The sequence below is a fragment of the Euprymna scolopes genome, chromosome 26 (genome assembly GCF_053919585.1).
Source record: "Euprymna scolopes isolate OS-2025 chromosome 26, ASM5391958v1, whole genome shotgun sequence".
In the NCBI taxonomy this organism is placed as follows: Eukaryota; Metazoa; Mollusca; class Cephalopoda; order Sepiida; family Sepiolidae; genus Euprymna; species Euprymna scolopes.
Genome location: NC_136507.1, coordinates 9104265 through 9120839, shown reverse-complemented (window position 1 = coordinate 9120839; position 16575 = coordinate 9104265). Strand labels below are relative to the sequence as shown.

General features: G+C 30.4%; 1 long non-coding RNA gene across 1 annotated transcript; it reads left to right on the top strand.

Annotated features, from left to right (window-relative positions):
- The first annotated feature begins 7852 nt into the window (after positions 1 to 7852).
- Positions 7853 to 11929, top strand: LOC145247911 (uncharacterized). Its single transcript, XR_013863296.1, has 2 exons — positions 7853 to 8819; positions 11010 to 11929. It is a non-coding gene; the product is annotated as an uncharacterized LOC145247911 (long non-coding RNA).
- Positions 11930 to 16575: the final 4646 nt, after the last annotated feature.

Genomic DNA, 16575 nt, shown 5'->3' with positions numbered 1-16575 from the left:
CTTCATTTTTATTCCTGCAGTTATAGTCTCGCCATCGTTCCATCCTATAGGAGGCAGCTTGCCTGGAATCGATTTCCTCTATATTGATGAAGCTACTGCAAGATTTTAATCTTTGTCTCACTGATTGGTGGCCAAACAGTGAGTGCCTGTGGTCGTTAAGCTGTTTGTACCTTTCTATTCTGGTGATGACTTCTCGCCTGATATGTGGTGGTGGAATACCAGTTAGGCAGTATAGAGCTGGCAAGGGAGTTGGTTTTAGTGCACAATTTATGGTCCGGTATGCCTTGTTCAGCTCAACATCAATTTTATGGGCATGGCATGATCTTGCCCATACTGGGGCACAATACTCCGCTGTGGAATGGCACAGTGCGAGACCTGTTTGCCTCAGTGTTTTGGGTCAGCATCCAAATTGCTGGTGGCAAGCTTAGTGAGAAGGCTGTTTCATGATGACAGTTTGCCTTTCAATTTGGTAATTTCTAAAAGAGAGTGTTCTGTCCAGAGTTACCCCCAGGTAGACTGGGAAATGTTCATGTGTAAGCATGTTGTTATTCCACATGACTCTTAGTCTCCGATTTGCTTGGTGATTATTAAGATGAAAGGCTCAATCCTGGGTCTTGTTTGGGTTTGCATTTAAGTACCACTTTTTGTAGTACCTAGAGAGAGTGGCTAGGGGATCAGAGAGTCTTTCTTCTATAATGTCAAAACTCAGCATTAGTGAGCATAATTAAATATCTACTTAGTAATCGGCATTTCCATGTTGAGATGGATGGAAAAAAGAGTAGATGGTTTATCCAAAACAATGGCCTCCCACAAGGTTCAGTTTTGGCTCCAACCCTATTCAATATCTACACTAATGACCAACCACAATACACAAATATACAATATATGACCTATGCATCGCCACCCAGACTAATAGTTTTGACATCATAGAATAAAGACTCTCTGAGGCCCTAGCCACTCTCTCTAGGTACTACAAAAAGTGGTACTTAAATGCAAACCCAAACAAGACCCAGGTTTGCGGCTTTCATCTTAATATCAATAATAATAAATTTCAATAACAGTTGTAATAGTCTTACATGTCTTTAAAAGTAAGATTGAACCTATCAATACGCGTAATAATATGTAATTTCTTAAAAATAATTATAAATGCCTCCTATAAATATCCTAGTATCTTTACTGATAACCATCCCTGGAAATGGATCAGGACATATCAGAAAGAACGTAGGTAAAATGTGATTATTGCAGTCACTTCGTGTTAGAAACTAAAAAAAAAACTCATAAGAAACTAGAAAGAATCAGAATTATGTATGAAGACAGACATTGTCTATAATATTTAAAGAAAACACCCCCGCACACACACACACACACACATATATATATGTATATATACACATTAGTGATGGGACGACTCAATATTTTTATCGATTCCAATACAATTATCAATTCCGTAACAAATTACCAATTCCAATACAATTACTTATTCCGATTTCGATTATAAATCTCTAAATGTTTAACTATAAAATTGATATTTCTTCCTGATCATCGTAAAATTACTGTTAAATATGCATATATTTTCAGAAACATAAAAACATACCTGTTGGTGTTGTCTATAGATTTTCGTTTTACTGGTAGTTTTTAAAGAAATACATATTAATTATTTCATTATTACTACCAGTAATGAGAAATTTTGTTTTAAACAGGATCAAATAAAAAAAGATAATCAAAGGAATCGTTTTTGGCATTGGAATATAGGCACAGAATTTTACGATACCGATTTTTCCGATTCTTGATTCCAATTCATCGTCAACACACAAATATATATATATATATATATATATATATATATATATATATATATATATATATATATATATATATAGTACTAATACATGTCACTATTCAAAAAAGTTATAGCATAACTTTGTACATAAATATAGGAATATGTACGAGTCAAATAAGAATTTCACCACACACATTTATATATGGAAATTCGTACAGATTAATATCTATTAATACATATCATTGCATTAATTGCTATTAATAAATAACTATTGAGGTATATTCAGAAGGGATGCCAATATTGAGGATAGAACTTATCTGACCTTAATTTTGTAAACAAAGTCAACAGCACATGGTAGCTCACAATTTCTTCTCTTTACAAATATGCAAACACAGACTGTTAGTCACTATGAATCGATGATATATGTATAAATATATATATATATATATATATATATGTATGTGTGTATATAAAAATATGTATATATATGTGTATATATATAATATGTATATATATGCATATACATAATATGTATATATATGTGTAAATATAAAATATGTATGCATATATGTGTATATATAAAATATGTATATATATGGGTATGTATAAAATATATATATATGCAAAATATGTGTATATATATAAAATATATATATATAATATATATATAAACATATATATATATATAAAATATATATATATATATAAAATATATATATATATATATATAAACATATATATATAAAATATATATATAAACATAAATACATATAAAATATATATAAAATATATATATAAAATATATATATAAATAAAAAATATATATAATATATATATATATATATAAAAAATATATATATACATATAAAATATATATATATATATAATATATATGTATATATATAATATATATATATAATATATATGTATATATACAATATATATATATATAATATAAAATATATATAATATATATAAAATATATATATAATATATTATTATATATGTATAATATATATAATATATATATATAAATATGTATAGATATAGATATACATATATACATATATATACATTATATATCAAATATAATTTCATTTACTGAAGTAATAGGCTACTTTCATTTGATTTTTATAAGAAATCTTTTGAGATTATGATAATTTGTATCATTTGGATTATTTAGAATATAAATTTTCTGGATATCACATCGGACCTTATTCCAGCACATCTTTTTAAACTAAAAATGTCTGCATCAAACTCGGAATTTTTTTAGGAAATGCCAACCGAACATATTTAATACACAAGTGTAGATTGTTCTTTTCTTTCGGCCATGACCGCGCAGAAATTTTATTTAATTCTTAATTATATACTTACTATCGCCTGTACTGAGGGTTGAACCTTCCCAAAACAAGAGATGAAATGCTTGCTCAGGCAATGTATACAAGTATTTTTTCTCGCAACTGAGTGGACATGGTTGAGGAAATGAGAACAATCTACCTACGTGGAATAAATCAGATGTTTTGTTTGAAATGGCATGCAGGTTCGCAAGTTTGATTAGACGAATTTGAACAAGTCAGATGTTATATCAGTCGAAATTTTGTGAGAATAGCATCCAAAACTAGCAGAATACTCTGAATAATATATATATATATATATATATATATATATATATATATATATATATATATATATATAATTAGACAGATAGATAAATGGATGTATAATACCATTTAAGCGTATATTTCTCTTTAATTATTAATGCACTACATCATGTTAACCATTAAATAACCTTTGAATAGACTTCTCGTATTAAGTATTTGCATAGTTTCGTATCACCTGGAAACATATTCACATGTTCTAGATCAGTATAGAAATATATATATATATATATATATATGCAGATATGTTTTTGCGATTGTGTTTTATATGTGCAAAAATTCGTAAATATATGTAATCATATTTAATTTGTACGTGATTACATGCAAAAGGTGCAAAATTATGTTTCGAAAAAAAAAATTGATTACAAATGCCCACCTTTTGTTTGACGTGTCGATATTCTTTGGGGTTGCTATGGTGATTTTTCTTGACGCTTCCTCTTTCGTTGGCAAGGCGACGATGGGAATTTCTTCCAAAACTGTGATGTCTTCGTCAAGCGGGTTTTTCTGTGGTAATTTTCGGTTCAGGGACCTGCTTTTTCCAATCGAACAAATATCATATCGACCATCACATATCCGTTGTCCAGCAGCTGATGAGGGCCCTTTTTTTTGTCTTAGGTCCTTGATGGAACCAGAGTGTTGGCTTGGGCTCGCACTATTACTCTGGGGTCGGTGACGTTGCAGAGAGCCGGGGCTATTTGAAAGGTGTTTTTGTTGCTGATATTGTTTTCGTTGTTGCTGATTTTGTTTGTGCTGTTGTTGTTGTTGCTGTTGTTGTTGCAGATGGAGTAGCTGTTGTTGTTTAGGGTGTGGTGGGTACGGTTTGGGGAGTTGGTGAGGTGGTTGTTGGATTTGTGGTGGATTGGATGGGTGATGAAGATGTTGGTGAGTGCGATGTGGAGTATGTGGTTGCTGTTGACCAGGAGTTGTTTTGATCGTCACCGTTGGAGTTGTTGCAGGGACCGTCGCAGGCGGCGGTGGTGAAGAGCCTGTTTTAGGGGTTTGTGCGCGTGACTGTGGAGGAGGTATCGGTTGTCGTACTCCTGTTGGTGTCACCACCGCCGCCGAGCCGGTTCGAGCACTCCCGTTGGTGGTTTTTGATGTTTTCACAGTCGTAGAGTTTGTTGGTGGTGAGTTGACCACTTGGGTCTTTTTGTTGTTGTTGTTGTGATGCTGGTTTGGGTAGTTCTGATGGTTAGTCTGTGGGGTGGCAATCTTTTCAGCTGTAAGGACAGCTGCAGCAGCAGCAATTGGAGTCAGTGGTTGAGACGAGGGCAGGGGCACTAGGGGAGACTGTGGTGGACCTATGGGTGGGGGTGTATTTTGCTGCTGGGCTTGCGGCCGGGTTTGCTGCGCTTTCTTGGCCAGTTGGACACTTCCTGGATCAGTGTTGCTGAGGGTACCGTTCCGGTCAATCGTCAGTCCAGACGGCCGGGGTACCTCGGTAACAGAGTGCACTTGTTTAGGCTGTTGGGGTTTTTTGGGTGGGGGAGAAATTGGAGGTGGGGGAGGTGGCGGGGGCGGTGGGGGTGGAACTGATTGTTGTTGGTTTTGATGATCGTTTACAAGTGATTGTTGCTGGGAAGGGCGTTGGTTCTGGGGTGCACCGGCTTGCTGTTGCACTTGGTTAGGGGGTGACTCGATGATCTTGCTTTTATTGTTATTGTTGTTGTTATTGTTGTAATTATTTTTGTTAGTGATTTTGTCTGAGGAGGATAGCTGCCCTCGTTGGGGTGTGGTTTGCTGCTTTAGCTTTTGTTGTTGCTGCTGTTGTTTCTTTGGGGAAGGCTGGATTGATGTGCGCTGTTGTTGCTGGACTGGGGGAGGTGGCGGTGGTGGTGGTACCTGCCGCCGTTGGGATTGCTTCAACTTGTTTAACCCTTGATTTGTCACAGCTTGCTGCTGTTGTTGTTGTTGTTGTGACGGTGTTTGTTGTTGTGATTGTTGTGGTGATGACTGTTTATGGCTTGGCTTGTTTTTACCGGATTGCTTTCGTTGAGGTGTTTGAAGAGGGGGAGGTGGAGGCGGTGGCGGAGGAGGGGGTGTCGATGACGAGGGCTGAATCTGTTGTCCGGGGGATGGCTGGTGGGGGAGCTGGGGCGGTGCAGGAGCGGAGCCGGACGTGATGCTGGCTGTGGGTAGGGCGGGAGGAGGAGGTGGGTGAGGAGGAGGAGGGGAGGTTGTCTGTTGCGGTTTCGTCTTGAAGATTTTCGACGTGCAGAATCCGTCCAAGGTAAGGAGATTCGACCTGTCGCCGTCACTGCTGCAAGAATTCCTGTTTTTGATACGATCGTGTTCATCAAAAGAGAAATCTTTACATAGAAGATGTCACACCTTTTTTTTTTTAAACTCTTCTTCTTTTTTATATATCTTAAGGATGTTACTATTGTTTATACGTTACACATTTAAGTCACAAATAATCCAATGTTTGCGAATTGTGTAATAGAACGATCCAGATAGTGTCACAACGAATGTCAACAACGCATCCCGTGGAGGTTGTTGTTGTTGTTGTTGTTGTTGTTGTAGGAGCGTAACATTAGATGTTGGCGATCACCTGTTCCGTGTTGTTGTTGTTGAGGTAGTTTCAGAAAAAAAAAAAAAAAAGATATCTACGTAGCGTTGCCACGGGTCGGGCAACCCAGATATATCAGAAGTGGATAGTTAATCAACAATTATGGCTTTTTTTATTTTTTTTATTTTTGGAGATCCAAGCAGAACGTGGAGGTTTAGACCAATCAAAAGACTCTTTTTTTTTTTTTTTTGCTTTGGTTATTAGCTACCAATAATTCTTATACCAAAAGGAAGGGGGGGACGAAACACATCTGATACACGGCCAAACACGCCGATATGAACTACTCTATTATCAACTCTCTTTTCATTATAAATATATATTTGGTTATATTTCTACTTATTTTTTACTTATAATCCGTTTATCTTACACTTTTACAGATTGTTTTCAAAGACAAATGCCAATTTAATAATTTTTTTATTAATCAATTTTATTTAAGTTCTTTGATGCTACTAAAAAGAACATTTATTTACAGACTAGAGAGATTTAAAAAGATATTCAAAATTCTAATGTGCTATTTTACTTAATATGCTATATTTTTCTATCTAAATAGATAAATAGGAGTTTATGTTTGCATATATATGTGTACACACACACACACACATATATATGTACATATATTTATATTTTCATATATATATATACATGTTAAAACAATACTTTTGTTAAGATTTAACAGTAGTATATATTTTGTTTACAGATTTGAAATATTGATAAAATATTAAAAGAAAATGTATTTTTCTAATATTTGTATGAGGTAAGTATGTTTATTTTTTATTAGTTCTCTCTTTATTTTGAGAATTTCAACTGGTCCACGTTGGTTTAATTTGGTATTTCAACTAGACCACATTTATTTAGTTTGGTATTTCATCTGGTCCACATTTGTTTTTGTAAACGGATCTATATGCATTTAATGTTGTATTTCAAGTGGACCAGGTTTGTTTATATTTGTATATCAACTCGTTTAGATTTGTATTTTTAATTTGGTATTTCATCTGAACCACGTTTGTTTACTTTTGTATGTGAACTGGCTCACATTTGTTTACTTAGGTATGGTTTATATATATATGTGTGTAGATATGTATGCATGCATGCATATATATATATGTATATATATATATGTACAATTAAATATGCATGTATGATGTCATATACATTTTTATGTTTGCTGTGTTTATAGTGTGTTGTGTTTAATGATTATTATCCTTTTTATTGTTTATTGTTGTTTTTGTTGATTATGTTGTAATAAGCATGATTGTTTTTCTGTTGACGGTGATGACAGTTTCAGGTGACGAAGATAGCGGTAGGTGGTTGGTTGTGGAGAATCTCTTATTTCTCATTATACAAGAGATAAGCAAAATTGTCAGAGTGGGTTTTCCGTAAAACATTCAGCGAAGGATATAATGATCCGAAGAGGAAAAGGAGAAAAGTTACGGAATAAAAATGGAGAGAAAAGGAAAATAAAACAACAACAACAAAAAGAAACAAATGAAGATGGAGAGAAGGAGAACGATAGAGAGAATGAGAAAGATGAGAGCTAATAAAATAGATTAAAAACACAAGTGAAATATATTGATTAAAAATATGAATAAGCTCCCCCCCCTTTAAAACTTAAAGGGGGGATATGATATGTGACAAAAAAAAATGGTAAAAAAAATCAATCACTTTGTATCACTTATTTTCTGTTATTGATATGTGTTGTGACTTGCCCTACTTATAAATATAGATATATATATATATATCCATATATACATGCATGTATGTGCGTGCGTGCGTGCGTGTATGTGTGTGTGTGTGTGTGTGTTATATTCAATTTACTCACACATTCACTTACACACTCGTTTTTCTTTCTTTTCTCTCCACTTTCTTTTCTCTTTCTTTTTTTTATAGTGCTGCTGCTGATGCTGCTACTACCCTTTCCAAAGAAAGAGGCGGGTCCCTCTCTATCAGGTGAGTGGGATGCTGGTTGTGAATCAAGAGTAGGAGGATAAAATCGAATATCGAGGAGGTGGACTGATGATGAGTCGGGGGGAAGCAAGAGAGGGTCTGGAGTAGGAGACCGTGTCGGGTCGGTTCCGTTTGGTAAGTTCTCAGAGAAGGAGGAGACGTCGGCGTCTTCGACGGCAAAAACTGAACACGCAAGAGATGTAGATTACTACTTGGCTCGGCACGATCGCGGTATTGTTCGGATGGCAGATTCAGTCGCTGTAGCGTACACTTGGCTAACCATCGGTGGTAGTATACGACGACGATGGATACAACGGGAAACTCTGTTGTTTTTGATAGTCAGTGAGTTTCATTGTTATGGTATAAGAGCTGTGTTAATGTCCATTGTGTGATAAAAGATGACATAGTTCTGTAGAAACCATTCATGGATTTTCGGAGTCCGTAGAGGAGGCAGGGAAAGAATGGAAAGAAAGGAAAAGAGAGATGACGGTAATAAGAGTGAAAATGAAAGTATGAGAGGAGGAGGAGGGTTGACAAAATGCCTTAAGTGGATCATGAGAACAGTGGAGGATGATGGTGGTGGTGGTGTTTGCTCATCAAGTGTAGAGAATGAAAGAAAGAGTCGATGATGACAATAACGGTCTACAATAAAATAGATGGAGAAAGCCCCCTTTTCTCGGAGTTGATTCAAAAACGAAAAAACCAAGTCTCACAATAAGAGAGGGAAGAAGAAGAAGAAGAAGCAATGGCTACAGTGGTGGGAGGCGGGCGCTGATCGAGACTGTGGCGGTGGCGGCAGTGTACTATGGAAGATGAGGATGAAGAAGAAGAAGACCAAGGACTGATGAAAAGAGAAAGAAAAGAAAAGGTGAGGAAGAAGAAGTTAAAATAGAGAGGTAAAAAGAAGAAGAAGTGGGAGTATGAATATATTGATTAATGTGTGTGAGGAGAAGGTAGAGTAGATGATTAAACTAGGGCAACAACAGTTGTAGTTGTGTAACGTATGATTGAGCTACGACTATTACTTACTACTGCAACTGTCAATACTATGGCTTCTGCTTCCATCAACTCCTCTTATTTTTGCTATTTATTCAGCAATAACAAAAAGCACAATATACACTACCAAGATGATGATATATTAATATTATTATAAATAATAATAATTGTCACCCAGACTCCAGGGAACACCACATGTTGTTCTCAAACAGAAATCAGCGTGAAAACTTCTAGTAGGTGAATAATAACATTAATAATATTATTTTTATTTATTTTTTTGTGCTTAGGTTTTGTGACAGTACACATATTTTATTCCAAAGACGTGATTGAACCTGTAAGTACTTTCACTTTTACTTTCCTTTATATATATATATATATATATATATATATATATATATATATATATATATATAGGATAAGCGCCCTCTCTCTTATTTACTGTGCCCTATTTACAAGGTCATTAACGTGCATCTTCTTTTGAATTACTTAATATTTTTATTGTTTTAAACATACACGAAGCAAAACAGATATAACATACCCATAGACAAGGTATTACGTATATATGCATATATGCTTGTATGAATGTGTAAGTAAATACACATAACTATTTATGTGCATCAATATATACACACATATATCTATATTCAAACAAATCTATACACACATATATCTATATTCAAACAAATCTATACACACACATATCTATATTCAAACAAATCTATACACACACATATCTATATTCAAACAAATCTATACACACATATCTATATTCAAACAAATCTATACACACATATATCTATATTCAAACAAATATATACACACATATATCTATATTCAAACAAATATATACACACATATATCTATATTCAAATAAATATATACACACATATATCTATATACAAATAAATATATACACACATATATCTATATACAAACAAATCTATACACACATATATATATTCAAAGAAATCTATACACACATATCTATATTCAAACAAATATATACACACATATCTATATTCAAACAAATATATACACACATATCTATATTCAAACAAATATATACACACATATATCTATATTCAAACAAATCTATACACACATATCTATATTCAAACAAATATATATACACATATTTATATTCAAACAAATATATACACATATATCTATATTCATAAAATATATACACATATATCTATAGTTATATAAATATATACACATATATCTATATTCATATATATATACACATATATCTCTTTATATATATGCATATCTATACGCAAATATGCATATATAGATGAAGAAATATGTATATACACATGTATAAACAAATATATAAAAACACACACGTCTGTATACATATGCATGCAAATATATAGATACTCACACATATATTACAAACTTTTTTTAATTATTAATCACTGCGTCAAGCCCGGACTGGAACTGAATCGTCTAAACGACAGTCGGTTCATCTGAACACTTGGCCACACACACACACACACACACACACGTGCGCGCGCTCGTGTGTGTTTAAGGAATACATACATAAGTCAAGTGGAATCATTCATTATTCTCAAAACCATTTACACTAAAAACTGTGGAAATGAATATTGTAATAATTAAAATGCATTGATATACACTTCAATAGTTTTTTTTTATATTTATTACTTTTTATCATTATTATCATCATTATATGCGTTATGTGTTATATATAACAGTTAGTATTATTATTTTTATTATAATTATTTTCTGTATATATTGTAATTAACATAATCATTATCATTTATTTTCATAATTATTATTGATATTATCATTTTTTACATAATTGATATTAAGAATGTTCCTTTTTATAATAATTTATGATTATTATTTCTTTTCAAAAATGTTTGCATTGTTTTCACTTTATAATAATTAGTAATGTTGATACAATACGATTAGTATTTATTTTTTCATTACTATTGTTAGAATTATTATTATAATTACTATAATCATAATTCCAATAATATCAGTCTAACCATTATAAGAATGAAAATGTTATTATCGTTCATTGTTTATCTTTCAGAGTATGTCTTAAGAACAGATGTAAACGATGTGAAACGAAACGAAAATGGAACTCTAGAGGCAATGTTGAAGACTACCACAGAGCAACTGTAGTACCAGCAGCACCCAGACTATCCATACCAAAGATAATAATAATAATAGTAGTAGTAGTAGTAGTAGTAGTAGTAGTAGTAGTAGTAGTAGTATTAGTAGTAATAGTACCTGTTACTAGAAGGTTTCTATAGGAGTAATGATAGTAACGCCACACTATAAGGAATTGACGACAGCCATAGAATTGGCAGTTCCTGATGTTGTGGTGAGTTGGATTCAAATCATAGGTTATATTCGCAGTTGCAGCAGTGGTACAGGCAGCACCATTTTAATTAAATTACATTCATTTTTTCATCGTTATATGCAATCACTTATCAGATTAATCGTGAGTGATATATTGTCACCCATGCTCCAGGGAACAGCAATAGCTTGTTGGAAAATTTGAAGTGAATAAATTCTCCTTTCACTACTAATAATAATACCAATAAGCGTATTGATAAAACATCTTAGAATGCGGAAACCAACTCATAATAATGACGCTGATTAAGCATAGGTAAGGGCAAGTAAAATAGCATAGGGCACAAAGGAAGCAAGAAGTATAGATGGAGTATATTGAGATCAACCGAAGGGAGCAAAGATAACATTGCTTAAGTAAATACAAAATACATTCTGCACCATTACCCCACAAAGAAATAAAAACACATGGAAGTAATACCAACATTAATATGGACCACAAATACATGTTGTAGAGGGTTTGACAGGACAGAAATGCAGAGAAAGGGAAAACACCATCCACAGCCCAGGTGGAAAGAAATGCAGGGTACTGAAATCTTGAAGAGTTTTAAATTCCAGAGCAAACCACCACGTCTTATCAACCAGAAAAAAAACAAACTTATGAACGATTAATGGAAAAACACCAATTACGTTGCAATATTGAGAAAAGTCTATGGAGAGTATTTAAAATTTGAAAGACCGAATGAAACGAGATTTTACTGGTGGAAATCACTGGTAACAACTAATACAAGAACCCAATGAGTAAGTTTGTATAATATGACAAAAATGTATAAAAAACATAAGTTTGTATAATATCATGAATAATGAAAAAGAAACATAAGTTTCTAGAATATGAATAATAATAAAAAAAAAACATAAGCTTGTATAATATGAAAATAATGAAAAAGAAACATAAGTTTGAATAATATGATAAATAATGAAATGGAAACATAATTTTGTATAATATGATAAATAATGAAAAAACATAAGTTTGTATAATATGATTAATAATGAAAAAGAAATATAAGTTTATATAATATGATAAATAATGAAAAAGAATCATAAGTTTGTATAATACTAGCATGGGTGCCCGGCGTTACCCGGGTATTTGACGGTGTATGTTGCGCAAAAATTTTTAATAACTTTGATCCCTAATTTGACCCCTTAAAATTTATTGGTTTGGGCTCAAATAGAGTTATTAAGTTAGATCCATGTCAAAGAAACCTATATCTAAAATTTAAAGTATGTAGACGCAAAATTGTTCCAGGAGTTAGGCAGAGTTCTGAAAGGTGAAATCGTTGAACTTTGAAAATTTATCGCCAAATTTCTGGCACAAAACCGACCACATGGAGTTTACCAAATCTCCGTACCCTGTATAATCAAATGTACAGTCTTTAGACTATTAATTGACAGAGTTATTGCGTAGGGAAATGTACACAGACACACACACGCACACACACAGACATATACTTTCACTTTTATAGAGATATAGATGATAAATAATGAAAAAGAAACATAAGTTTGTATAATATGATAAATAATGAAAAAGAAACAAAGCTTTGTATAATATGATAAATAATGAAAAACGAAACATAAGTCTGTACAATATGATGAATAATAAAAAAAACATAAGCTTGTATAATATGATAAATATTGAAAAAGAAACATAAGGTTGTATAATATGATAAAGAGTAAAAAAGTTTGTATAATATAATAAATAATTAATAAGAAACATATGTTTATATAATATAATAAATAATGAAAAAGAAATACAAGTTTGTATAATGTGATAAATAATTAAAAAAAGTTTGTAATATATGATAAAAATGAATAAGATACATAAGTTTGTATAATATGATGAAAATGAAAAAGAAACATAAGTTTGCATAATATGATGACTAATGAAAAAGAAACATAAGTTTGTATAATATGATAAAGAATAAAAAACTTTGTATAATATGATAAATAATTAATAAGAACATAAGTTTATATAATCTGATAAATTATGAAAAAGAAATACAGGTTTGTATAATGTGATAAATAATGAAAAAGTTTGTATAATATGAAAAAATGAATAAGAAACATAAGTTTGTATTATATGATAAATAATGGAAAAGAAACATAAGTTTTTATAATATGATAAATAATGAAAAAGAAACATAAGTTTTTATAATATGAAAAAAAATTAATAAGACACATAAGTATGTTTCTTTTTTCATTATTTATGATATAATACAAAATTATGTTTCTTATTTATTTTTTCATATTATACATAAGTTTGTATAATATGAAAAAAATTAATAAGGGACATAAGTATGTATAATATGATAAATAATGAAAAAGAAACACAAGTTTGTATAATATGATAAATAATGAAAAAATAAGTGTTCATAATTTGATAAATAATGAAAAAGAAACATAAGTTTGTATAATATGAAAACAAAATGAATAAGATATATACGTTTGTATAATATGATAAATAATGAAAAACATAGTTTTGTACAATATGATAAATAATGAAAATAAAACAAAAGTTTGCATAACATGACAAATAATGAATAAGAAACATAAATTTATATAATATAATAAAAATGAATAAAAAATATAAGTTTGCATAATATTATTAATAATGAATAAATAAGTTTTATATGATAAATAATGAAAAAGAAACAGAAGTTTGTATTATATGATAAATAATAAAAAAGAAACATAAGTTTGTATAATATGATAAATAATGAAAACATTTTGTATAATATAAATAATGAAAAGTAATAATTTTGTATAATATGATAAATAAAGAATAAGAAAAAATGTTTTATAATCTGATAAAAAATGAAAAAGAAACATGCTTCTATAATATGATAAATAATGAAAAAAATAAGTTCGTATAATATGATAAATAATGAAACAAAATTAAGTTTGTCTAATATTATAATAATGAAAAAACGTTTGTATAATATGATAAATATTGAAAAAATAAGTTTGTATAATATGGTAAAAATGAAAAAAACATCAGTTTATATAATATGAAAAATAATTAAAAAGAAACATAATTGTGTATAATATGATAAATAATGAAAAAGACACATATGTTTTTATAATATTATAAATAATGAAAAAGAAACACACTTTTGTATAATATGATAAATAATGAAAAAGAAACATAAGTTTTCATAATATGATAATGTAATAATGAAAAATGTCTGTATAATATGAGAAATAATGAAAAAATATAAGTTTGTATAATATGATAAATAATGAAAAAAAAGTTTGTATAATACGATAAAAAAATAAAAAGAAACATAATTTTGTATAATATGGTAAATAATGAAACGATAAGTTTGTATAATATGATAAATAATGAAAAAAATAAGGGTTTATAATTTGATAAATAATGAAAAAAAAACATAATTTTGTATAATATGATAAATAATGAAAAAGAAACATAATTTTGTATAATATGATCAATAATGAAAAAGAAACAAGTTTGTATAATATGATAAATGATAGAAAAGAAACATACGTTTGTATAATATGATAAATAATGAAAAAGAAACATAAGTTTGTATTATATGATAAATAAAAAAGGAAACATAAGTTTGTATAATATGATAAATAATGAAAAAGAAACATAAGTTTGTATAATATGATAAATAATGAAAAAGAAACATACGCTTGTATAATATGATAAATAAAAAAGGAAACATAAGTTTGTATAATATGATAAATAATGAAAAGGAAACATAAGTTTGTATAATATGATAAATAATGAAAAAGAAACATAAGTTTGTATAATATGATAAATAATGAAAAAGAAACATAAGTTTGTATAATATGATAAATAATGAAAAAGAAACATACGCTTGTATAATATGATAAATAAAAAAGGAAACATAAGTTTGTATAATATGATAAATAATGAAAAGGAAACATAAGTTTGTATAATATGATAAATAATGAAAAAAAAACATAAGTTTGTATAATATGATAAATAATGAAAAAGAAACATAAGTTTGTATAATATGATAAATAATGAAAAAGAAACATAAGTTTGTATTATATGATAAATAATGAAAAGAAACATAAGTTTGTATAATATGATAAAAAAATATGTGTATATACATCGGGAGATGGGCTGCCTAGATCATATCTTCCATCTTTAGTAGAAAAACGACTTCATAATCTAGTGGATGAACACCTGTTCTTCTCCCTACTACTTCTTTCACAGAGAAGAGACGTTGTAAGTCTTTCTCTCAATTATTGTTATTTCCATTACGTATGCTTAACTCAACTTTAATCTACAGCCCATATCTCCTTTGTAAAAATGTTCGAAACAAATGTAATCTAGTTATAACCACTGTCGTAGTTTCCATTTTTCTCTCTCTCTACCTAAAATTAAAAGAAAACTTCCATGAATAAAGTGTATTTCCTAGAATTTCTTGCTTGGAGAACATAGCACTGAAAGGCTTCGGCCCAACTGACTACAACATTGCCGTTGTCAAGCACAATGTAAACACATTCCTTTGAAACTTTCTTTTCTTTCGAATCACCCCCATCATTACGCAACGTCATAGTAGTGTGTCATTGTCCACCTGACACTCAGTTAACTCTTATCATAGAGTGGCCTTTATGCCGTGATAAGTGGGGATATCTGATTAAAATAAAAGAAAAACAAAAAAAATCTCAATTTATCTATGAGTCATTAAATAATCTCCCCATTTTCCACTTATATATCGGTATATCTATCAAACTATCTATAAATACTTCCCTCCATGCACTTAGAAGGAAACTTATAAGATATGCAAAAGAGCTATTATGTATAAGCGTGGATAACATGGGATAAATACACGTATGCACACGTATGTGCAAGCCTTACTTCATTATAGACCCTCTGTGTAGATCACTCTTACAAGGGTAACTATTGTCTCTCTATAGACAAACTAGTAGGTGTAACTGGCGTTGCCCAGTATTTAGCGTAACGTTAAATTCCTTTAGAAAAATTAAATAATGTAAAAAAAAAAACGGAAAGAAACTGAGGCATGAGTATTTTTTTTTCTAAAAGTTCACTTCTTGTAAAAAAAAACAAAACAAACAAAACACTCGGCTTGGATTGAAACTAAAACCTAAAATCAGTGAGTAAAGTATGATAACCATTAGGCCAGCCTGTCACGTCTATAAAACATTTTTAAAACTGACTTATTCTTAACATAAGAAAGCTGTCATTTGAATGATTCGCGCCTGTGCAGATATGAAACAGTTGACAA